Below are 25,265 nucleotides of genomic sequence, written 5' to 3'. Positions count from 1 at the left end.
TTGCTTTCATCTGTGAAGTAGAGGTAATGGAACTTGTTCCTCAAGAAAAGAAATGAACTGAATTGAATTAATACACATAAGATGTCCGGTGCAGTGCCTGGCACTCAGCAAATGCTAAGTAAACATTTTCTGCTGTCTTCCTTTAGTTATCATTTGAAGGACTTAGTTGCCAAGTAGTGGTCCTTGCGTTGCCTGCTTTACTGCAAAGGTAAGGCTGGATTATAATGAAGCCGTAGATTTGAATGCGAATCATGCATTCAAAGATACTTGAAGATGATTGCTTTTAAGTTACATGTACCTGCTGCAATTTATGTAAATACCCTTTCCTGGGAGAGAGAACTAGCTAGTCCAAAACATTTTTTGTAGCAGAAAAGTACACTGAGATCCAGAAGGACTAGATAACCCTGTTCAGATCAAGTTTCAGGGTAGCATGAAAGAAACTTTGAGTCCGTCCCTGGGCCAAAGTGAAGTGCCCATTAACTGCGTCCTGAGTCAGGGATTTTTTACTCTCAATTCTCAAGTCCTTGTCTTTGAGAGTTAATGTCAAAGTGAGGTTCTTCTGCTGCAGTACTTCCTTGGGTGATGAGTACTTCCTTGGGTGTGATCCAAAGATTAGTTGGTAGAGGCTCATCAGAGCAGGGTTGTTTTAAAAGCAGTGTTGAAAGTCATTGGTACGAAGAAATTTAAGCTTACTCTTTTCTTTTTTTTTAAATAATTTTACTTATTTGTTTAGGCCATCTGGGCCTTCACTGCTGCCTGGGCTTTTCTCTAGTTGCTGTGCATGGGGGCTGCTCTCTTGTTGAGGAGCATGGGCTCTAGGGCATTTGGGCTTCAGTAGTTGAGGCATGTGGGTTCAGTAGTTGCTGCCCCCAGCTCCAGAGCATGCATGGCTCAGTAGTCATGGTGCACCGACTTAGTTGCTCTGCAGCATGTGGGATCTTCCCAGATCAGAGATCGAACCTGTGTCTGCTGCAATAGTAGGTGGATTCTTTACCACTGAGCCACTAGGGAAGCCCTAGGCTTACTCTTTTTTCTTTTCCTTCTCCTTTTTCTTTGTTTTTCTTTTCCCTAGGCTTACTCTTAAGAAAGCTAGTTTCTTTAGTGTTATAAAGTTCTATAGGGCAGTTTAATTGAAAAAAATCTTCTTAGTCTTTGGAAATGAAACATCAAAGTCTATCCAAATTACTGTATTCTTCCCCAGTTTATTTTACTTTTTGTATTTTACTCTCTGCTATATCGATTGTTATACTTAATTTATAATTTAGCCCTCACTTTCTTCTGAGCCTTTCTTTAGCGGTTCCATGCATAATGTTAAAGTAAGAAATAAGGCTTCTATTTGTCCCCTTACTCTGATGGAAAACAGTGATCTTTGCTAAGGAGGATGTGTTCCATTGGTATTTATGTTAAAACAGAGAGCTGGAAACATCTCGCCATAGAGGGAGCCTCTGGAACAGCAGTAAAGGCCTGACTGAGGCAGGAGTGAGGATCGAGTGCGGGCTCGGTGACTGGGCTGAGTCACCTCTGCAGCCTCAAGGAGCACGTACGGGAACTACGGGAACTACGTGTGACCTAGGGTTGATCAGGGCTAATGGTGGTGATTTAACAGCTTCTGTTTTGCGTTCTGGAAATTTTACTAATACATGTATCTTCTGGTTGAGTTTTATGTTTTCTATTGTTGATTTTTTAAAAAACAGAGTATGTAGAAAATAGAATGGTTTAGTATGACAAAAAGTGTTTTGATAAAATGTTTGAGATAAATATTTTTAAGTAAAATTAAAATGTCATTTAAGTGAAATGTTGATAGTAAACCCTAAAACGCCTACTTTTTTCAAATTAGTCAATTTTTTTTTTTTTTAGTTAGTCAGATTCTTTATTTAATATGAGGATCCTGTAAAAATTGCATGCTAGACATAATTCTTTGAAGTTTCTGGATTTTCTCTCCTTCAGAGCAATGAGAGAGAAAATTGTAGTGTCCACTCAGTGCAGCCTTCCTGTGTTCCAGATGAGGAAGGTAAGGCCTGCGGAGACAGAGTGACTTGTATTTGTCTTTCAGTCATTAAAAGCATCTCCAGGTAGGTTTGAGGCATATGACACCAAATTTTATTGTTTTAAAGCCTTGTTTATGGGTACAATAATATGTGTGCATAATTTTAGATAAAGGTAGTGTAGGTGATGGAATTCCAACTGAGCTATTTAAAATCCTAAAAGATGATGCTGTTAAAGTGCTGCACTTAATAAGTCAGCAAATTTGGAAAACTTGGGACTGGAAAAGGTCAGTTTTCATTTCAATCCCAAAGAAGGGCAATGCCAAAGAATGTTCAAACTACCATACAGTTGTGGTCAATGCTAGCAAAGTAATGCTCAGAATCCTTCAAGCTAGCCTTCTGCAGCACATGAACTGAGAACTTCAGATGTACAAGCTGGGTTTCAAAGAGGCAGAAGAACCAGAGATCAAATTGCCAACATTCATTGGGTCATGGAGAAAGCAAGGGATTTCCAGAAAAACATTCTTCTGCTTCATTGACTATGCCTAAGCCTTTGACTGTGTGGATCACAACAAACGGGCAAATTCTTAGAGGTGGGAATACCAGACCATTTTACCTGTCTCTTAAGAAACGTGTATGTAGGTCAAGAAGCAACAGTTAGAACTGGACATGGAACGACTGACTGGTTCAAAATTGGGAAAGGAGTATGACAAGGCTGCATATTGTCAGCCTGCTTATTTAACTTATATGCAGAGTACATCATGTGAAATGCCGGGCTGGATGACTTACAAGCTGGAATCAAGATACCAATAACCTCAGATATGCAGATGACACCACCCTTATGGCAGAAAGTGAAGAGGAACTAAAGAGCCTCTTGATGAAAGTGAAAGAGGAGAGTGAAAAAGTTGACCTAAAACTCAACATTCAGAAAACTAAGAAAATGGTATCTGGTCCCATCACTTCATGGCAAATAGATGGGGAAACAGTGGCAGACTATATTTTGGGGCTCCAGAATCACTGCAGATGGTGACTGCAGCCATGAAATTAAAAGACGCTTGCTCCTTGGAAGAAAAGCTATGACAAACCTAGACAGCATATTAAAAAGCAGAGATGTCACTTTGCTAACAAAGGTCCATATAGTCAAAGCTGTGGTTTTTTCCAGTAATCATGTACGGATGTGAGAGCTGGATCATAAGGCTGAATGTGGAATAATTGATGCTTGCGAACTGTGGTGCTAGAGAAGACTCTTTTTTTTTTTTTTAGAGAAGACTCTTGATAGTCCCTTGGACTGCAAGGAGATCAAACCAGTCAATCCTAAAGGAAATCATCCCTGAATATCCTTTGGAAAGACTGATGCTGAAGCTCCAGTACTTTGACCAGCTGATACGTAGAGCCAACTCACTGGAAAAAGACCCTGATGTTGGGAAAGATTGAGGGCAGGAGGAAAAGGGGATGACAGAGGATGAGATGGTTGGCTGGCATCACCGACTCGATGGACATGAAACTCTTTGTGCAGGAGTTCCATAGGTGTAAATGCCTGAGACCACAGGAGGGAAGAAGGTGAGGCAGCAGAGCCTTCAAGTTGGATGCAGATGCGACACCTGTGAAGGAAAACAGAAGGGTGATAGATGATGAGATCCAGGAGCCTAAGATTGCAGTGCAGCGAGGAGAGCAAAGGTGGTTTGTTAGAGCGAGTTGGGCAGGACCGGTCCTTCCTTAGACAACCAGCCGTTGTGTTCTGTCGTTGGCCTGGAGTTGGCACGCAGCATGCTGCAGTGGACTCCGAAGGTGCTGGGCAGCTGGAACTGTCAGCTAATTACAGTCCTCTCAGCTCTTTCTCTCTTGAAGGGAAATCTCAGTGGCAGGCTCTCAAGGCCATCAGAATGCCTATGCCTGTTTTTGTACTTGAGTACATACTTAATGTATGAGAAGCGGTATGTTTTGTTATTGTCAAAGTCTTTTTGTAAATGGAATTATTTGTGCATATTCCTCTAACGGCATAGAAAATTCCTTTCCTTCATTCAGTTTTCACTAAGGTGTTAGGCTTATTAACTTTTTGCAGTGCTATCTTTTTGTAGTCTGTGTTGGCATTTTTCTAATTACTGGTGAGGTCAAGTGTGCTTTTATGTGTTTTTTCAGCTACCTGGTTTCCTTCTGTGTATATATCTTTTGCTGTTTTTCTGTAGAGTATTCTTTTTCGTACTGATTTGTGTGTGCTCTTTGTATATTTGGATACTGATCCTTTCTTAGGGTTGTAGAGTTGTACAGTTTTTATTGTAGAGTTTTTCTCTCTAGTATGGGAGTTGATTGAGTTTCTTTTCAGGAAGAAATAAAAACATATCCCTGATTGGATATATTTCTGCTCAGAGACTGGACGTAGTACATAGCTCCTTACTAATTGTCACTAGGACTCCTGGTTTCTAAGATGATTGTCACTGAGAATTTGATACATCTTTTTTTGTTACGTTGCAACTTTCTTCAGTTAATTTGGTGTACTAATTATTAACCAATTGACCTAAATTACAGTGCTGGATGACTTGAAAGCTCTGATTTAATTTCTGTCCAACATCTAGTTTTAACAGCATACTAGTTAGAGGTTAAAGTCATAACTTTAGTTTCCATGATGGTCAGTTAGTTTTCTATAAAAGGTGAACGTGCTGTGGACTAAAACCCAACTCAGCCGTCTTACGGTTTTGTCACTGATTTGAGGGGATGGGTGAGTGGTGTGGTGCCACTTGTCATCACAACAGAAAACCCTTGAAGACATAATGTCAGTGCCAGGTTAATGTAGTGTTTGCTGTGTGCAGACTGGTTTGAACACTTCATTAATAATTTAACATAACAATCACAACAATCACATCAGGTAAAGTTGTTATCACCATTTTCCATATGAGGAAACAGAGGCACAGAGAGGTGTATTGTTACGGTTCACCCTAGTAACTTGCCCAGGGTAACCCATTCTAAAATGCTATCTCGTGTCAGAAGCATCATTATTTTGTATATTGCTAAGGAAGGAAAAACACCAGGATACCACTAAGATAAGTTGTAGTCAGACTGCAATCTAGTGTATTTCAGGGAGACTTATCCAGAAATCCTCTCTAAGAAAAACCACTTAGAGCAGCGCTTGGTTGGATCAATTGCTTAGTTGTTTGCATGTGGTCCCAGGTATTGTGGAGATTTTTGTGTAGGGTGGCCAGAGCCTGATTCGTGCCCAGTTGCATTCCTTCTCTTCTTGTCACTGAAAGCACAAATGAAATGGGAGGTGTCTGGCTTGGTTGACTGGGGTGAGTTGGAATGAGTTGCTTTACTCCTGTACGTATGTGGAAATAGTCATTTTCAGAGTGTAAAATAGAGTTATTTTTTGAGGGGAGTGATTTTTTGCGATTGGATGACTTAAGGTTACAAAGGACTGTGTTATGTTGGTTACCTTTTAGTTTAACAGATGAAAGTATAACATTTAAATATCTATTTTCCCCCCTCCCCATATGTTTTTCTTCAGGTTCACATTGAACTTGAGCTGTGGAATGAGTTTAAGAACCATGTCTTGAATAAAGTGTGAAAAGATACACCCATTAAAATATCTAAGAGTATTTTTAAAAGCCATTGGTTTCACCTGTACAACTGTCTGGTTAGTATTGTTAAGCAACTAATTCTCCTTCCTTGTATATTATTCCCAATCTCCTCCCCCATCAAAAAAAAAACAAAAACCAAACTAACTTTGCCTCTCTCCCTTGAAAAAAACCCCGATGTATGTATTTCTTAGTGTTATTGGTGAATTGTGTTCTGTTTTTCAAAGACTAGAGTATACTTACAGAAAATTGTAAGCTTTATTCTGGTTGACTTAAATTAAATGTGAGGTTTGCCATGGTTGGTTTGATCATAAGGTTAACTGAGGACTAGCTTCTGTCGGCCCAGAAACCAAGGCTTGCCTTGTGTGTTCAGCGAGTGGACGGGGTGAGCCTCTGCCCTGGAGTTTGGCTGTGCTTGTCCCTCTTCAGCAGTTTCATCTAGTGACCAGGAAATACTCCCTGATGGCCTTCTTTATGTCTGAAAAGGTTAATTAAAATTTTGGGATTGGTTAAACATTCTATTCACTTGAACGCGGGGTATTTCTGTGCTCTTTCACACATATGCACACACTCTCACTGAAGGCTGCACACCCTGTTTTACTGGCGCAGAAGCTTCTGGGCCTGGGGCTTGTCTGCTTGCTTAGTGTGCACATGCGGGAGCAGGGTGGTAAGACGGGTAGGGTAGACTTGGCTAGTCTGATCTCACACGGTCCCATGAAGTCTTCATGTCGTGCACTTCTGCTTTTTGAGTGTTCTGAGCCGCCAATTCTGTTCAAATATCTAAAGGTTTATCTTTCTCACTTGACATAGCTGAATGTGGTTCTGCATTTAATAAGAGCACTTGTGTGCACTGATTGACTTTGCTCGAATAGGCATTTTGTAGTGGACAGTTGATAATTAAGAACCAAGTTTGCTGAAAAAATGGAAACCTAAGGGAAAAAATGAGCTTTAAAGTTGCATTTAAAATCTGGTTTTCCCTGTTTTAGGTGCTTTTTTAATAACAAATTTGTATGAGTTAGAGATAATACATCTTAGATACATTCTTACAATTTTTTTTTCCAAGGTGAATTTCATATACCATAGGGCTTCCCTGGTGACTCTGATGGCAAGGAATCTGCCTGTTGTGCAGGAGACCTGGGTTCGATCCCTGGGTCAGTAAGATCCCCTGGAGAAGGAAATAGCTACCCACTCCAGTATTCTTGCCTGGAGAATCCCCATGGACAGAGGAGCCTGGTGGGCTACAGTCCATGGGGTCCCAAGGAGTTGGCCACGACTGAGTGACTAAAACACTTTCACTTTCATGTAACATAAAATTAACCTTTTAAAAAATTGTTTGTTTGTTTATTTATTTGGCCACACTGCACTGCTTGTGGGATCTTAGTTCCCAGACTAGGAATCAGACCTAGGCCCTCAGCAGTCAGAGCAGTGAGAGCCCAGAGTCCTAACCATTGGATTGCCAAGGAATCCCCAAATTAACCATTGTGAAGTCAGTAATTTAGTGACATTTATTACAGTTACATTGTTGTGCAGCTACCACCACACCATCTAGTTCCAGAATGTTTTCCTCACCCCAAGAGAAAATCTCAAGTCTATTAAGTGGTTACTTCCCCCTTCCATCCCCCTACCCCCGCACATTGCTGATGACAGAGGGTGCTACGCAGCATAGTGGTGTGGGGTCACCTTGCTTGGGGGTTGGTGATTGAAGAAACCAGGAGGAAGTTGTAGGTGAAGTGGTTCTTTGAACCAAGTCTTGAAAATAGGGGTTTTCCTGTGTTTATGATTTTATAATGTTCACTAATTTAAAAATTAATATTAAACTATGAAGTTTAAAACTATAAAACTGTTAAAAAGTTATTTTTAAAATGTTAATCTTTCTGAAAATTTCAATCCAGATTTTCTTTTAAGTTGTTTTAAGCTGTGCTGTCCAGTAAAGTAGCCACTAGTAATCTGTAATCATTTAAATTTATTAAAATCAAACTGAAAATGCAGTTCTGTCACACTAACCACATCATTCCAAGCACGTGGCTCCTGGCTGGTGTGTTGGACAGCACAGAGTGGGACATTTCCCATGCTGTTGGACAGCACAAAGCCAGAGAATCTTAGGAGTGAAAGTGTCCTTCTTTTTAATTTTTATATTTAGTTCAGAAGTTCTGCCTCTAATCAAGGTGCATGGTGAAATGTGATATTGGAATGTGATGGTTGTGTATGGAATTCCTCTAGTGGAGTATTTGTTAAAATATTGCTATTAAGGTATTCAAAATAAGGCTTCTTATGAAAGCAAGTAGAAATTGAAAGGGTTTTTTTTTTTGCGGGGGGGGGGGGATGGTTATATAGCACCTAATTAAACCAAAAGGATAATCAAGATGTGTGACTATATTGAAGAGAAATGTAGAACTTAAAAAATCAGCAATATGAAGGCTTACCCTTGTTTGAAAAGGTTAGGTTTCATATCTCTCCTGAACATACTCAGCCTTTGCTCCAACTTCTCAAATGCGTTTAAATACATTATAATTGTTCTAATGCCCTTGTCTAGTAATTCTCTTATCTGTCTCATTTCTGAGTTGGTATCAGTTGATTGACTTTTTCCCCTCATTATGAGTTGTCTTTTCCTGTTTCTTTGCTTGTTTGGTAATTTTTGTTTAGATGCCAGACATTGTGAATTTTATTTTGATGGATGCTGGATATCTTTATATTCCTATCAATATCCTTGAGCTTTGTTTTAGAACATGGTTAAGTTCCTTAGAAATGGTTTGTTCATTGGAGATCTTGCTTTGTTGGGTGGGATCAGAGCCATGTAGTCCAGGGCTAATTATTTTCCATTCTGAGTGCTCTATCCAATCAGAAACCTCAAGTATTTTCCTTACAGACATGTGCTGATCAGTACTGTGCTGAGTCCTCAAGGAGTTCTGTGTGGCACTCTTCTTCTGGAATCCTGCCCTACAAAACTCAAGCTGCCCTGGCTTCCTTGGCCTCATCTTGCTTCCTGAACTTGGGGAAACTGCTCGGCTTCCTTAGGTTCTCCTTCCCTGTGCTGCCAGCTGGGAGCTCTCTCCAGGCAGTGGCCTGGGACAGTTGTAGAACTGACTCTGTTTCCTGTCCCTCAGGGCTCAGGATACTCTGCTGCTTGATGTTCACTGTCTTGAAGACTATCGCTTTGTAGATTTGACTGCTCTTTACTTGTTTATAGTGAAAGTGAAAGTTGCTCAGTCGTGTCTCACTCTTTGTGACCCTGTGGACTATACAGTCCATGGAATTCTCCAGGCCAGAATACTGGAGTGGGTAGCCTTTCCCTTTTCCAGGGGATCTTCCCGACCCAGGAATCAAACCAGGGTCTCTAGCATTGCAGGCAGATTCTTTACCAACTGAGCTATCTGGGAAGCCCTTAGTTTTTTATAATGGTAGGCTAAATCTGGTTCACTCCACCTTGGCTGGAAACAGAAGTCTAGGTTTTTTTTTTAAAAGAAAAGTAGAGGAATTGGTTATATTTCCTTTTTTAAAGAAAATATTAGTACACATTTATATGTTCTCTGTTACTCTTAATCTATTTCATTTCTTCTTAAAGCTGTTAGGGCTTTTTTTTTTTTTAATTGATACACTTAGTGTACATTTAGTTAATGTACACTTTATGTTAGGTTCAGTTATACTGCATAATGATTTGACTTTTGCATGTATTATGAAATGATCACCAGTATAAGTCTCGTAACCATCTGTCCCCATACAAGGTTGTCACAATATTATTGACCATAAACCTTACGCTGTATATTACATCCCCATGACTGGAGGTTTGTTTTTACAAATTGGAGATTTGTATCTTTTTATCCCTGTTGTCTGTTTCACTTCCCCATCCCTTCTAGTAACCAGAATGTACTGCCTGTGTTTTCTTCTAGGAGTTGTATGGTTTCAGGTCTTACCTTAAAGTCTTTAATCCTTTTTGAGTTTGTTTTGTATATGGGGTGAGAAAGTAGTCCAGTTTGATTCTTTTGCATGTTGCTGTCCAATTTTTCCAGCACCATTTATTGAAGAGGCTGTCTTTTCCCTATTGGATATTCTTGTCTCCTTTGTCATGGATTAATTGAGTGTATAAATGTAGGCTTATTTCTGGGCTCTATATTCTGTTCCATTTTTCTGTGTGTCTTTTTTGGGGCCAGTACATACTGTTTTGATGACTTTAGCTTTGTAATATAGTTTGAAATCAGGGAACATGATAGCCTCAGTTTTGTTGTTTTTTTTCCTGAAGATTGCTTTGGTGTGTTATAACTTTTAAACTTGTGAGTCTTATGTTCATGGAAGCCTTCTGTAAATATAATAATAATGCTTTTAGAAACCAGGATATTAAATTTTCATGTTTTTATATAGCCACTGTTCATTTCAGTGTCCATGACAAAGTGCTCAGACTAACTGCTTACTCATTGAAATCTGATGATTCTTGCCCAGATTTTTCCAAAGCAGAAAATTTTTTTTTGAGTTCACTATTACTTATAAAATAAATTATTAGTGTAAATTAAAACTATTAAAAATCAGCTTTGAAAGTTATTAGCCCTAGTTAAGAACTAATTTTTTTTCAGAGAAAAGTTTACTTTTCGAAAAGTGTAATTTAGGAAATGTTTCCTTCTTGGACTGTGTAAGAGCTCCATTTTGCTATGCTTAGAACTCAGCTGTGTCTGACCGTTTTGTGACCCCATGGACTGTAGCCTGCCAGGTTGACTGAGAATCCCATGGACAGAGGAGCAGTCTTGCTGGGATGTAATAAATTGAGTATTTGTAATAAAATTGGTATTTCCTTTTGAAGCCCTTCTTATAGAATTTTTATTGTTTCCTAGTCATTTTCAGCTTGATGTCTTTTAGATTTTGAACATCTGCCGCTTTCATATGCCATGTATCGATACTCCTGAACTGAATTAGGGTTTTGTATTACTGATGAACTCTCATTCTGAGCCCTTGCTGGTGTTCTGCAGCAGGCAGCAGGTCAGTTTCCATGGCATTGCCATTTTGTACAGTGTTGTTGGTGGAGCATAGAGGTTGAGGGTGGGCATGCAGGCTCTTACCTGCTAACGCAGGGTCTAAACTGGAATAACTGAGCTTTTATTTAGTTTTGCATTTTAAGTTTCTAGGTCATTTTAAAAGTAAGAGTTTTATTGCTGTAAAAAAGTTTTAAAATCACACTTTCTGTCTTAATGTGAACAAGTAGCAGTAGCAAAGTGAAAGTGTTAACACCAATGATTTGAAGTGTAAGTTCTAGAAAGCTTGGTGCAGATGCGACAGGCTAATGATCAGTAGGCAATCTGAAAACATGCAGCTTTTGCCTCAGTTGGACACACTCGTTGGTGGACTGTGTTTAATTGTGAAGGAAAAAAACAATTTAAGAACATGTATGAAATTGGAATTATGCTCTGGAAAAAGCAGGGTAAGATGTAATTAGGTGTTTTTTAGTTTTAGCTTTTCAGGAACATAATTCCCCTCTGACACGTGTATTGTCTAGCTTTTTACCCATTGTACTTTTGTTGTATTTTAAGGAACTCGTGTGAAAAAATGATGGACTGCTTTTACTTCTGGTGGTCTAAAAACACTCATTTTTCTCTCTGTTACAGGATTTTACACATGCATAGTTTTCCTAACATTGATGACTTGCTTTTTTGCTTATGGAGAATTTGAACATGTAGAGAACAATAGAAATATTATTGAGTCCTGTATTGTCTGGCAGCCATCTTTAGCCAAATAAGTAAAAACACTTCTTTCTTTTGGCTAAAGTTTAGTAAATTTGCTTTTCCACATTATAGAAAATGAAGTTGTGTGTGAGACTTTTGGGCACTTCCTAGATCCAGTAGTCATAAAATGCCTCTGCTCGGGTGTGGTGAGTACTGGGTAATACAGGTGTGCCTGAGTTCTGGGGGCAGGGTGGTGGTGGTGGTGGTGGTTGAAATCGGGTGTGGAGGGGAAGGCTTTCCCCAGGTGATCGTGAGGTTGGTCTGAAAGGGTAGATGAAGGGGAGCTCTACAGGACTGAGAGATGTGATGTTTTTGAGGAAGTTTGATCTGACTGAGGTTGAGGGAGGTAATCAGGAAAGTGGTGGAAGGAGAGACTGTAGAGGTAGGCGTATGACAGATCACTGAGGCCGTGTGTGCTGAGCTGAGGAGCTTATTTAATTTTTAAATAATAGCTTTAGTAAGATATAATTGACGTCTATAAAGTTTACTCTCTTAAAGTGTACACTTTGGCAGTTTTCAGTGTATTTACAGAGTTGTGCAACCATTACCACTCTCTGATTTTTTTTTCATCACCGCCAAAGAAACCCTGTACTTATTAGCAGTCATTCCCCATTTGGAATTTATTTTAAATGTCATTTAAATGTTTTTTATTTTATTTTATTATTTATTTGCTTTTGGTTGCGTTGTGTGGCTTCCAAGATCTCAGTTCCCCCAGCCAAAGATTGAACCTGGGCCATGACAATGAAAGCGTGGAGTCCTAATCACTAGGCTACTAGGAAACTACCTATTTTATTTTACTTACAGTTGGTTTATAATATTGTGTTAGTTTCGAATGTACAGCATAGTGATTCAGTGTTTTTACACGTTATACTCCATTGTAAGTTATTATAGGGTAATGGGTATAGCTCCCTGAACTATGCCGTAAATTCTTGTTGTTTATCTATTTTATATATAGGATTTTACATCTGTTAATTACATACCCCTAACTTTTCCTTCCCCTCTTCTCTCTCCCCTTTGGTAACCATGAGTTTGTTTTCTGTATCTGTGAGTCTGTTTCTGTTTTGCATATACATTCATTTTTTTTTATTTTTCAGATTCCATGTGTAAACAGTATAATACAGTTTGTCTGATTTATTTCACTAAGCGTAATATTATTCTAGGTCTATCCACATTGCCACAAATGGCAATATTTCGTTCTTTTTTTTATGACTGATATTCTTATGTGTGTGTATGTGTGTGTGTGTATCATATCTTCTTAATCATATTGTCTGTTGACGTGCACTTGAGTTGCTTTCGTGTGTTGGCTGTCGAACCAAAATAGTGCTTCTGTGAACGTTGGTGTGCATGTTTTGGGTTTTTTTTTTTTTTTCATTTATCTTTTTGAATTAGTGTTTTTGGGTTTTTTTTGATATATACTCAGAAGTGGAATTGCTGGATCATATGATAGTTTTATTTTTAGTTTTTTAAGGACCCTCCATACTGTTCTCCATAGTGGATGTACCAATTTACATTCTCACCAGCAGTGTACCAGGGTTCTGTTTTCTCTTCATCTTCTCCGACATTGGTTATTTGTAGACTTTCTGATGATAGTCATTCTGACTGGTGTGAGGAGTTACCTCACTCGTTCCGATTTGTGTTTCTTTAATAATTAGTGATGTTAAGCCTCTTTTTGTGTGTCTGTTGGCCGTCTGTATTTCTTCTTTGGAAAAATATCTATTCAGGTCTTCTGCCCATTTTTTGATTGGGTTGTTTGGGTTTTGGGTTTTTTTGATGTTGAATTTCATGAGCTGCTTGTATATTTTAGACATTAGCCCCTTGTTGGTTGCACCATTTGCAAGTATTTTTTCCGATTCTATAGGTTGTCCTTTTTTTTTTTCCAGTGGTTCCCTTTGCTGTGCAAAATTAAATGAGCTTAAAAATAACACTCCTAATGTTTGTGTTATGGAGGCAGTAGTGTAATGTTTTTGTGAAATAATACTGTTTCACAGGTGTTGACCATGCGTGTTTTTTAAATTCATTTCAGAGCTTCTTTTTCTAAAAAATGTTTTCTTTGTTTCTTTATGACAGTGTTGGGTCTTAGCTGCCCCATGCAGGCTCTTCATTGTGGTGCTCTTGGGCCTGTCTGGGTGCGATATGGGGCTTAGTAGCTGTGCCGGGCTGGTGGGCGTAGTTGCCCTGAGGCATGTGGAGTCTTAGTTCCCTGGCCAGGGATGGAACCCACGTCCCCTGCCTTGGAAGGTAGATTCTTAACCACTGGACCACCAGTGGAGTTCAAAGACTAGAGAACTTTAAGCCACTCTGTCCTGTGAATGTAATTGCAGTTTGGAAAGATCATTGGTTATTGTGATGAGGAGAGCTTGTGAGAATGGATTAATCGAAGGTAGAGAAGACCACTTTTTCAGAAACTCGTAAATGAGCACGTACTACGTGCCAGACACTGCTGGCACTGTGAACAGACTACACACCCGGCCCCCCTGGAGTTAACTGGTGAGGGGATGCTGTGAGGGTGGCTGGGAGACGAGGGTGTGCTGGCAAGCTCTTAAGCGGTCACTGTAGACAGACTGGAACGATGGATTTAACGGGCACGGGGGAACGACAGCTTCTGGGGTCTTGGCCAAAGTGACTTGCTGATTGGTGGCACCATTCTGGCAATAGAGGGTGCAGCAGTTTTGAGGTTGAGATACCGCACATAAATCAGGCAACATTTGTGGGGAATGTTCGTGGACGGTCTTCCCAGCTCTCCTCTAACTTGGGTCTGCCTCATCTGTCTTCCTGTCGAACCTTGGATTGACGTCTGTTATAGCACTTCTGTCTCTTTAGGTGATTACTGACTTTCTTGTTGTCTTCTCCGTGCCCATTGAGGGTGGGAACTGCCTGTATCATTTTCCCATCCCTCCCTGCAGGCTGTCCCTGCCAGCCTGGAGAACAGATAGCTCCTCTTGGCCTCCACTGCCACTGTCCGTCTGTACACCATCATCTGTAACTTGAATTACTGAGGTTGCCTTCCAGTAAGTCTTCTGCTTCCGCATGCTAAAGTGTAAGTCAGCATGTTTCTCTACTGCCCAGAACCTCACAGTGGCCTTAGGAGACCTATTTAGTCTGGTTCTTGTGTTACTACTTTAACTTGTATCTCCTTTGTGTCTTTCAAATCTTTCCTTAAATATTACCTTCTCAGTGAGGCCTATCTTGACCTACCTACTCTCCATCTGTAAGTATGCTCTCTCTAAAATACAGATAGTCTAGCTTCATACTGTATTCTTTCAACTCTGTGATGTCCTGTGACAGTAAAAAGATGAATGGCTGCCGGAGGTTAGAGTAGGAGGAGGAATGATGAGGCAGAACAGATTTTTAGGACGGAGAAAAAACACTGTCTAATGCGTAGTAATGGATACCTGTTGTTACACGTCTGTGCAGACTCAGAGTGTCCGGCCGAGAAGTGAGCCCTGTTGTGTGCTGGGCTTTGTGGGATTATGATGTGTCAGGACAGGTCCGTCAGTTGTGACAGATGTCCTGCTCTGGTGGGGTGCTGATAGTGGGAGGAGCTGTAATGGGTGGGGGCAGAGAGTATATGGGAAATCTCTGTATCCTTCTCTCAGTCTTGCTGTCAACCTGGAACTGCTCTAAAATAATTGTCTTTAAATGTAAAAGACAACAATAATAGCATCAGCAAATATATAACCACAGATAGCACAATTAAGTAAAAATAATGTTTGTCCTTCATGTGATTAAATCTCCATTCAGCTCTTTCTAAATAGTTGTTTAGACCAGCATTCAAACATGATGCACATGTTGCATTAAAAAAAATAGCTTTATTGAGGTATAATTGACACACAGTAACCTGTCATATTTAAAGTGTACAGTTTGATTAGTTTTGATGTATGTACACACCTGTGAAATTATTGCCACAATCAAGAGACTGAATATATTCATCACCCCACACCCAGGTTTCCTCATTCCTCCTTGTGATTCCTGCTAGTTGCCCTTCCTCCCCCAAGCAGCTACTCATCTGCTTCCTGTTACTGTAGGTTAGTTTGCATTTTCTTGTGTTTTATATAAATGGAAGCTTAACTTCTGTACTATCTTGACATCTGGCTTCTTTCAGCATAATTATTTTGAGACTCATCTACCTTGTTGCGTGTATGATTTGATTAATTTTTACTGCTTAGTCGTATTACCTTGTATGGATACCCCAGAATTTTTTTATTCACTCACCTCTTGATGGACATTTGAGTTATTTCCATTGTTTGGCTGTGACAAATATTAATATGAATAGTATGTGTCATTTAGAAATTCCGGAATGATAGAGTAATACTTAACAATATACCTTCCCCCTTATATGTATTTTATTAAAAGAAATTATAGGTGGGTGGTGATGACCTTGGCCTTCCAGGTGGTGTAGTAGTAAAGAATCTGCCTGCCAGTATAGGAGATGTAGGTTCAATCCTTGGTTCCGGAAGATCCCTGGAGTAGGAATGGCAACTCACTCCAGTATTCTTGCCTGGAAAATCCCATGGACAGAGGAGCCTGGCGGGCTACAGTTCATGGGGTCACAAAGAGCCGGACACGACTGAGCAAGGATGAATAATACTTGCGTACAAGTCTGTGTGTGAACATGTATTTCCTTCTCTTGTGGTAAATGTTCAGGAATGAAACCATATAGTAGTTGTATACCTAAGGTTTTAAGAAACTGCAAACTTTCCCAAAGAGGGTTTATCCAATACAATTTTGCATTCTTACCAGCAGTGTATGAGAGTTCCAGTTGTTCCACAACCTTGCTAACATGTGGGATGGTCAGTCATTTTAATTTTAGACATTCTAATGTGTATGTAGTGGTATCATATTGTGGTTTTAGCTTACATTTGCCTACTGACAAATGATATTGAACATTTAAAAATAAGTATATTTGCCATCTCTGTAGCTACCTGTAACGGTTTACTTCACTCTCCCGGCTCCATGGTGTGGAAGCTCTCAGAACAGGAAGCTGGGAGAGCAGTAGGGCTTACCTCTTTTGTTTCCCATCTTTGAGGTATCACTGATGTGCATTGTCTGGAAGACTACTGTTTCATGTTTGTTTGGATTTTTCAAGGAGGAGGGTAATTCTGGTCTCTGCTACGCCCATGTTGGCCAAAAGCACACACATGAATTTTAATATCTAGATTTCCCCCTTTCTTTTTGATTTCTCTCATAATTTAATTATAGAAAACCACTAGATTGTCTGGCTGAGTTTCCCTCATTCTAGGTTTTCTCATTGCATCCCTGTGCTTTTTTTTAAAACATGTTCCTTTGTCCTTTGTGCTTTTTGTAACGTGTGTGCACACTCAGTCGTGTCCGATCCTTTTGCGACTCCGTGGACTGTATGTAGTCCGCCAGGCTCCTCTGTCCATGGGATTTTCCAGGCAAGAGTACTGGGATGCGTTGCCATTTCCTTCTCCAGGGGATCTTCCCGACCCAGGAATTGAACCCTAGTATTTTGCATTGGCAGATGGATTCTTTACCACTGAGCCACCTGGGAAGCTCTTATCCTGGTATACTGTTTCTTATTTTCATCGCACTTACTAACGTAAATGTATACATTTGTTCTAAAATTTAAACTCCATAAAGGCACAGGTCTTTGTTTGCTGTATCCCCAGAGTCTAGAACATTGTTGAGCACCTAGTTGGCACAGAATACAAATCTTTTGAATAAAAAAAAAAAAATGAATGCAGTACAAAGGCGCAGAACTGGTGAACTGTCCTTACCCTCATTCCTTTGATAGAAAAGCAACATTTTCTTTTGTGAGAATAATTGTGTTTAACAACCCTGTTAAAGACAGTGTAAACTCTCTGGGTCTTGGGCAGTTAGGAACTCCCCAGGTAGATTTGCGGGAGGGCTGTGTAACCAGATCTGCTTCTTCCTCTGAGACTAACCCTCCTTTTGGTAGCTACCAGAGATTTATTGGCCCTTTAAAATCCCAGGTCAGAGCCCCAGCCTTTTCCAGGGGATCAAGAAAGCGTTCCTGTGCTCAGAGTGAGATGGCTACCCTGCCAACCTCAAGGCTTCAACAGAAGTTCAGAGGAAGCCCCAGAACTTAAGGTGTTCTGGCGAGATCCTGATCCCACCATCCCCTCCCTCAGTGCTCCTAGCGTCTCTGTCACGCTCTGCCGTTGGTATTGATCTCATTATGTGCTTTTTTCCTTAGTAATCAGTCACCAGGAAGGCCAGGGTTCCTAGGGCATTCCCTCATTCTCTGGGCTCTCTAAGACTGTATGTTTTTTTTGGTCCCATCTCGCACCCCTGACCTTCTCTGGACACTTCTGTGTTCAGCCTTAAGCTCAGGGTGCAGCAGCAGAATCCCCCTGATCCTCAGTTTCTTTTGTGCCGTCTCTCACCTTCTTGTTCTTACTGCAGCTCGGTGGTTTCCTGGTGACACCGTTTTCCCTGCAGCCCTCTCAAGTGGGCCTCGCTTTCCCCCTACATTCCTTCTGTCACTGCGCCTGGAAATGGGATGTCTTCCTTGTTCTGTGTTACCACTTCTGCACCATTTTTTTCTCTTCCATAAAACACCACAGTGAATGTGATGTCAAAGATCATACCGCTCGCTCCTGGCTTTTTGCTGCCTCTCCCAGGATCGCTGTGGAGGAGCCGACCCCCGATGACAGTGTCACTCCTTCCCTGTCCTGACGCTTCTTGCCTCGTCAGTATAATTATACCAGCTTCTTTGCGTTCATATTCGCACAGTGACTTTTTTCCTCTCTGTGCTCTCAGTCTTTCTTTACTCTTATGTTTTAGGTGTGTAGATACACATTTTTATCCAAATCTTAAAAGCAAATCTTTGCTTTTGCCTTGGACGTTTAGTACTGTTCACAGTTTCTTTTAAGTATTTGCTCATATATTTGTAGTTAAATCTACTGATTCAAAGCTTTCTATTTATTTGACCCAGTTGTTCTCTTTCTTGTTCCTTTGATCTTCTTTTGCATTTATTGTTATTCTACCCTCTCTCCCTAGCTTGGTAGTTATATGCTCTTTTTCATAATACTATTCTTTTAATGGTTACCCGAGAGGTTTAATTTTGGATTCCAAATATTTTTATTGTGGTAAAATACATGTAATAGAAAATTTGCCATCTTTAATCATTTTTAAGTGTGCAGTTCAGGGTATTCAATACATTCATGATGTTGTGAACCATCACCACCATCCATCTCCAGAATGCGTTTCATCTTGTAAAACTGAGACTCAGCCCATTCAATACACTCCATTCCCTCCTCCCCGCAACCCTTAGCAACCACCACTTTACTTTCTGTCTCTCTGAAATTTGACTACTCTAGGGACCTCATATAAGTGGAATCATACTGGTTTTGGTTGTTTTGTGTGTGTGCGAGAGAGACTGGTTTCTTCATTTGGCATAATGTCCTCAAGATTCATTCATGTTGTCATATATGTCAGAAGCTCCTCCCTTTTTAATGCTGTTTAAAGAACAGTGTTGCCAGATACAAGGTGTTTGGTTGATGGGTCTTTCCTTTTAGCACTCTGAGTATACTGACCTGGTGTCTTGTGGCCTCCAGAGTCTCTGATGAGAAATCTGCCTGTGATCGTAATGAGGATCCTTGCAATGTGATGCGTTATTTCTCTCTCTTGAGAATCTCTCTTTGTCTTTGACTTTCAAAAGTTTGACTGTTTGTATAGCAGAGTAATTCAGTTATGTATGCTTTTTTCATATTCTTTTCCTTTGTGATTTATCACAGAATATTGAGTATAGTTCCCTATATTATACAGTACAACCTTGTTGTTCATCCATTCTATATATAATGGTTTGCATCTTCTAATCCCAAACTCCCTATCCTTCCAGCTGCTGCCTCTCTCCCCTTGGCAGCCACAGGTCTGTTCTTTATGTCTGTGAGTCTGTTTTTGTTTTGTAGATACGTTCATTTGTGTCATATTTTAGATTCTGCATGTAAGTGGTATCATATAGTATTTGTCTTGATCCTTCGAACTTTGCTTGGTAAGATGATACTAGTTGTATCCATGTTGCTGCACGTGGCATTATTTCATTCTTCTTTATGGCTGAGTAATATTACATTTATATATATACACTACATCTTTATCCATTCATTTGTCAATGGACATGCGTTTCCATGTCTTGACTATTGCAAATAGTGCTGCTATGAACATAGGGATGCAGGTATAAAAGCTGAAGTTGAAATTAACACAGTGTACCTTCCAAGTTTTTTTCTAGAAGTTGTAATCCTTCAGTAGACCCCAGAGTTCCACAGTAGTTACATCACCAGATTCTGCCAGTGCAGTTGCGGTCTAGTTGGGGAGACAGATTTCTTGTGCTTCTTATTGCACCGTCTTCCCCGAATCTTCTCCCCTAGCGATTACAGTGCTCACATGCTTGATTTATCAATCTGAGGTAAACCAAGTGCTTCCACCATCTTGAAGCACAGTGCGAGGACCGGAGACCCCTTCAGTTACCCCTTTCTGCTCCCTGTGTGCCGTGGTTGTTTTATGTTTTAAGTCTTACATGTTTTAATTCCTATAAGAAACAGTTTTCTTACACAGTTACTTCATTTGGATTTATTCACATATTTACCCTTTTTGTTGCCCTTTGTTTCTTTGTATCTTCTCATAATTTTCTATCTGGGTTTATTTTTCTTCTGCTTGCAGAATATCCTATGATATTTCTTTTAGGGTACTCCTGCTAGTGATGGATCTATCTGAAAATGTTTTTATTTCAGGTTTATTATGAAAGGTTGTTTTTACTGAGTTTCTTTGAGCACTTTAGAAGTATTTCATTGTGTTTTGTCTTCTTTTTTAGTAAAGTAGTATAATTGTAACTTGCCTTTTTTTTTTTTTTTAGGTGACTTAAGTTTTTTTCTCTTTGTTTCAGCTATTTTATTATGATGTTCTTAGATATGATTTTTTTTTTTTTAATTTGCTCAGAATTCTTAGGCTTCTGTGGTTTGCTGTCTTTCATTGATTTTAGAAACTTCTCAGTCATTGTTCAGGTATTGCTTCTGTTCCATTCTCCTCTTCCTTTTTGGAATTTCAGTTTCATATATGTTCTGTATCCCTGTCTCTTAGCCTCTGGTCTGTGTTTTTCAAATTTTAATATCTTTGGGCTTCATTTGACATATTTTAGTCTAACTTGTCTTTCTCTGTCTGCTTTTAAATCCATCCATTGAGTTCTTGGTTTCAGTTGTATAGTCTTTTTTTAATTTTAGACCTTCCATTTGGTTCTTTTTTTTTATAGTTCCTAGTTCTCTGCTAAAATAGTATATTTTGTTTTTTATCTCCTGGAACATTGTAAGTATAGTTATTTTAAAATCTGGTAACTCTTAATATGTGGAATGCTTGTGGATCTGCTTCTATTTTATATTTCTTCTGTCTTTTGTTCATGTTGTATTTTTTACTCATATGCCTGGTCATTTTTTATTGCATGGTTTATATCAAACTTGCAATTTTCGAAATTGATTATAAAAGAAATTTGAGGTCCAGGATAATATCTTATTTACACTAGCACCCTGGAATCACCTCAATCCAGTTTCAGAGGAGCCAGTTGAAATGATTCAGAGCTAAGCCGCAGTCCCTCTGAAAGGCTCTTTTCCTCAGTTTCATCCTTAATTCCTGGAGTCTAGCCTGCTGGAGTGTCCGCCAGGAACTGGGTGCTCACTCGCCTCTGTCTCCCTCCCCTCTCCCCGGTGCAGTGCTGGTGTGGTCCAGTGTCTTTGCCCTAGCTCCAGACGCCTCCTAGAGGCATTCCTCAGTCTCTCAATGGTCCCCTGTGAAATTGGCAAACAACCTTGGGGGAAAAAGTGACCTCAGTGGCTGGACTTCCCTCCCTTAAGCTTGTCTCGCATGCATTCTGACCTGACCTTGTCAGTTGTCTTGTTGCTTCAAGCGCGTGTTTTAAATATTTTGCTCAGTTTCTCCAACTATCCTCAGTGGGTGGGGACTGAGTTACTAGTCTGTCCCTAGAGCAGGAGTAGCTTCTACCTATCTGTTGCTGAGTACAGTCCAGTGTCTGTAGTCTTGTGATTTCAGTATCCCTGAAGATAACTGATCTCAGAGCCGCTGTGAGTGGCTGGGCAATGGTTATACGACAGTGACCCTGGTCCTTAAGCACCTCAGCTTCTTAGTTCCTTGACCCCTCTCCAGGTCTCTGGTTCTCTGCCCTTCCCTCTCTTTCCATTCCCTTGGATTACCATCATCTGAAACTCCTCTGTCACCTTAGTATCAAACTTAGCACTCTGACTGTTCTTCCTTGATCTTTTTAGCTCACATCTTCCAACATCCCATTTCCTACAGACTTCAACTCCATCATGACTTTGAGTTTATTGATCCTACCACCTTTCCTCCAAGCATGGTCGTGGTTTTGTTCACTTAAGTTCCATAGTTGGTCGTTATAATACATCCTCGACTCCTATTCACTTGTGCTCTTCTGATTTCATCTACAGTCTTGGCTAAGCCACAATCTGTGTCTTAGCCTGGATTTGCCAGAAAAGAGAGCATAAGACAAAGCTTATATGCTAATACTTTGTGTGACGTTAGAGTAAGAGGGAGAAAAGAAAGTGAGACAGAGAAGGAGAGAAAGCATATACGAAAAGGTGTGTTACCAAGCTGGCCACTGGTTCACAAGAACCTTAGCTGGTTGCTCCGCAGTGCTGAAAGTCCCCAGAGAACCTTGGCACCTCTGAGAACACTCCTGGGGGCAGGGTGTGGGGAGGACCACAGAGACGTGCCTTGGCTCCTTCCCATCTCCTGTCTCTTAATAGTGAGTTGCCTCCCAGGGTCTGAAGTATTCTGTGCATTCGGGTTTGTCTCTTGGCTTCCTCAAGTACCTGCTGGAAAAGCAGCTGAATTTGGGCGTTGGAGCTGGTGTGGCTTGTGCTACAGTGGACAGAAGAAAGCCCACCAAAGCCCAACCCTCACCCCTGGGGGAGGTGGGGACAGCTGGGGTGTTGGGTGTGGGCTGGGGCTCTGTGAGCATGTGAAGCTTGTGAGCCTTGGCAGCCTGGTAGGGCAGCTGGAACTGGGAGGTGGGGTCTGGGGGAGGGGCACAGCTGTGTCTGTCATGGCCTGTTTAATCCAGCCTCTTGCTTATCCTTTGCTTGTGTCCGCACAGCTGAAGAGTGGCTGAGAAAGCCTAGCGACTAGTCTGACTTTAGAATCATGGTCACCAAACTCAAGCAGGCCAGTTCTTGGTTACATTCTGTTTTATCCTAGTTACTCTCCTGAACACTATTTGAATATCTCACTTTAGACCTTCCAATTCTTCCTTCCCCATCCTTCCTGTATGTCACTGGGAAAGAGACTGAAGCGATTAGAAGGAAATGTCTACAGGCTCCCGCGGGCATATGTGGCCCTCCCACTTGTGTGCCTGGCCCTCTGCCTTGTCTTGTGAGGGTGTTTATGCTCCTGGCCGAGACCACCACCTCTTCACGTGCACTCAGCCTTCTTCCTACTCGAAGACTCACTCCAGTTGTTCTTCTTTATATAATGCCATCAGATTTTTCTTTTCTATTGTACCATTCTCAGTAGGCTATAAAACACAGTTATTTCTCCCTTCTTTTTCAATTCCTCTTGTAGTGTGCATGGAACAACAGACTGGTTCCAAATAGGAAAAGGAGTACGTCAAGGCTGTATATTGTCACCCTGCTTATTTAACTTATATGCAGAGTACATCATGAGAAACGCTGGGCTGGAAGAAGCACAAGCTGGAATCAAGATTGCCGGGAGAAATATCAATAACCTCAGATATGCAGATGACACCACCTTTATGGCAGAAAGTGAAGAAGAACTAAAGAGCCTCTTGATGAAGGTGAAAGAGGAGAGTGAAAAAGTTGGCTTAAACCTCAATGTTCAGAAAACTAAGATCATGGCATCCGGTTCCATCACTTCATGACAAATAGATGGGGAAACAGTGGAAACAGTGTCAGACTTTATTTTTTTGGGCTCCAGAATCACTGCTGATGGTGACTGCAGCCATGAAATTAAAAGACACTTACTCCTTGGAAGGAAGGTTATGGCCAACCTAGATAGCATATTTAAAAGCCAGAGACATTACTTTGCCAACAAAAGTCCGTCTAGTCAAGGCTATGGTTTTTCCAGTGGTCATGTATGGATATGAGAGTTGGACGGTGAAGAAAGCTGAGCGCAGAAGAATTGATGCTTTTGAACTGTGGTGTTGCAGAAGACTCTTGAGAGTCCCTTGGACTGCAAGGAGATCCAATCAGTCCATCCTAAAAGAGATCAATCCTGGGTGTTCATTGGAAGGACTGATGTTGAAGCTGAAACTCCAATACTTTGGCCACCTCATGCGAAGGGTTGACTCATTGGAAAAGACCCTAATGTTGGGTAGGATTGGGGGCGGGAGGAGAAGGGGACGACAGAGGATGAGATGGTTGGATGGCATCACCAACTCGATGGACATGGGTTTGGGTAGACTCCGGGAGTTGGTGATGGACAGAGAGGCCTGGCGTGCTGCAGTTCATGGGATCGCAAAGAGTCGGACACGACTGAGCGACTGAACTGAACTGAACTGTAGTTAATTGTCTATATCCTCTTCTTACCTATCCCTTTATTCTTTCTTGAACACATTCCATTTAGGCCCCACTCCTCTAAAATTGCTCATAACATCACTAGTGACTTCCATGTTGCTAGATCCAGTGGCCAGCTTGCAGTCCTCATGTTATTTGACCTGTCTACCCCCGAGAGATCCTGTAGATTACTCCTCTTTGAAGTCTGGTCAGGCAGGGTTCTCCAAGGACACAGAATCAATAGGAGAACCGTCTGTGTCCATATCTATATGGCCTATTACAAGGAATTGGCTCATGTGACTCTGGTGGCTGAGAAGTTCCAAGATATGCCCTCAGCATGCTGGAGACCCAGGAGAGGTGACGGTGTAAGTTCTAGCCCGAGTTCAGAGGCCTGAGAACCAGCTCAAGTTGTCAGGTTGGAGAGGTTTCCTCTCACTCAGTGTTTTTGTTCAATTCAGGCCTTCAACTGATGGGTTGCAGGCCACCCAAATTATGAAGGGCAGTCTTCATAATAGGTAGGCTTTATTCAGCCTACTGATTCAAGTGTTAACTTCATTGGAAGCACACCCTCCCTGAGAAGCCACAGTCATGTGTGACCAGTATCTGGGCACCCCTCTGGCCTGGCTCATCTTCTCGTGACATCTAGAGCAGGATGCCTGTTATTCCCTCTGAGCTCTGATCCCGGTCGCCCCTGACCTCAGCTCCAGCTTTGCTCCACTCCGGTCACAGATGCCTGCTTGCTGTTTCTTGACCGCTGTCAGAGACGCACCTGCCTTAGGGTCTCTGCACTCACTTTGATTCTTGTTCCTCTGCCTCCCCTCAACCCTTAATCCATGTGGCTCATGGCCTTATTTCTTTCCCTTTGCACTGAGATACCACATTCTCACTGAAGTTTTTCCAGGGTCAGTCTGTCTAAGCAGTCCAGCTGCTTCCTGTTCCCTTTCTTTGCTTTATTTTTTTTCTTATTCACTCTCATTAATCAGACATACTTCCTAATTTATTTTTTTTATTGTCTGACTCCCTCAGCTAGAAGGGTGAGCTTTGTGAGGTGAGAGCTTTTCAATCTAGTTGCTTTTCATACCCCAGCTTCTGGGACAGTGCCTGGTGCAAATTTGTCTCTCAGTAGCAACTTTCTTTTTGTTTAAAGACATGTACAGAAACTCTTCCCAGAAAGTTTACAAAATACAGGTTTCTAGCCTCAGTTCTCAGCAGTGAATACCTTTATTGGCTTGTGGGTGCCTTTTGTATATGTCTTTTTTAGATATGTCTTTAGTAGTCTAACTGTGAAAGAGCTGATGTAATTCTGAAGGTGCATTACCAAGTTTCTCGCCTTTGTTTCTAGCTCTGTGTGCATGTGTATGTAAGAACCAACACTGCTGAAGTGCTTGACAGACACGGTCTTATTTAATCCTTAAAAAAATCCTGCAACACAAGTTGTATCATCCCCGTTCTACAGACGGTGAAACTGAGATTTAGAGACTTAAACAGCTT

The 25,265-nt window shown here is 40.9% G+C and overlaps 1 protein-coding gene and 1 long non-coding RNA gene across 5 annotated transcripts in view; both read left to right on the top strand.

Annotated features, from left to right (window-relative positions):
- Positions 1-25,265, top strand: part of RCOR1 (REST corepressor 1) — a 117,741-nt gene that overhangs the window by 4,535 nt on the left and 87,941 nt on the right. The gene's annotated exons all lie outside the window — the stretch shown is intronic.
- Positions 396-5,692, top strand: LOC145529083 (uncharacterized). Its single transcript, XR_014070904.1, has 2 exons — positions 396-3,545; positions 5,485-5,692. It is a non-coding gene; the product is annotated as an uncharacterized LOC145529083 (long non-coding RNA).

The sequence above is a fragment of the Giraffa tippelskirchi genome, chromosome 12 (assembly GCF_054371585.1).
Source record: "Giraffa tippelskirchi isolate mGirTip1 chromosome 12, T2T-mGirTip1v1.2.pri, whole genome shotgun sequence".
Lineage (NCBI taxonomy): Eukaryota > Metazoa > Chordata > Mammalia > Artiodactyla > Giraffidae > Giraffa > Giraffa tippelskirchi.
This window is presented reverse-complemented; position numbering and strand designations above follow the sequence as displayed.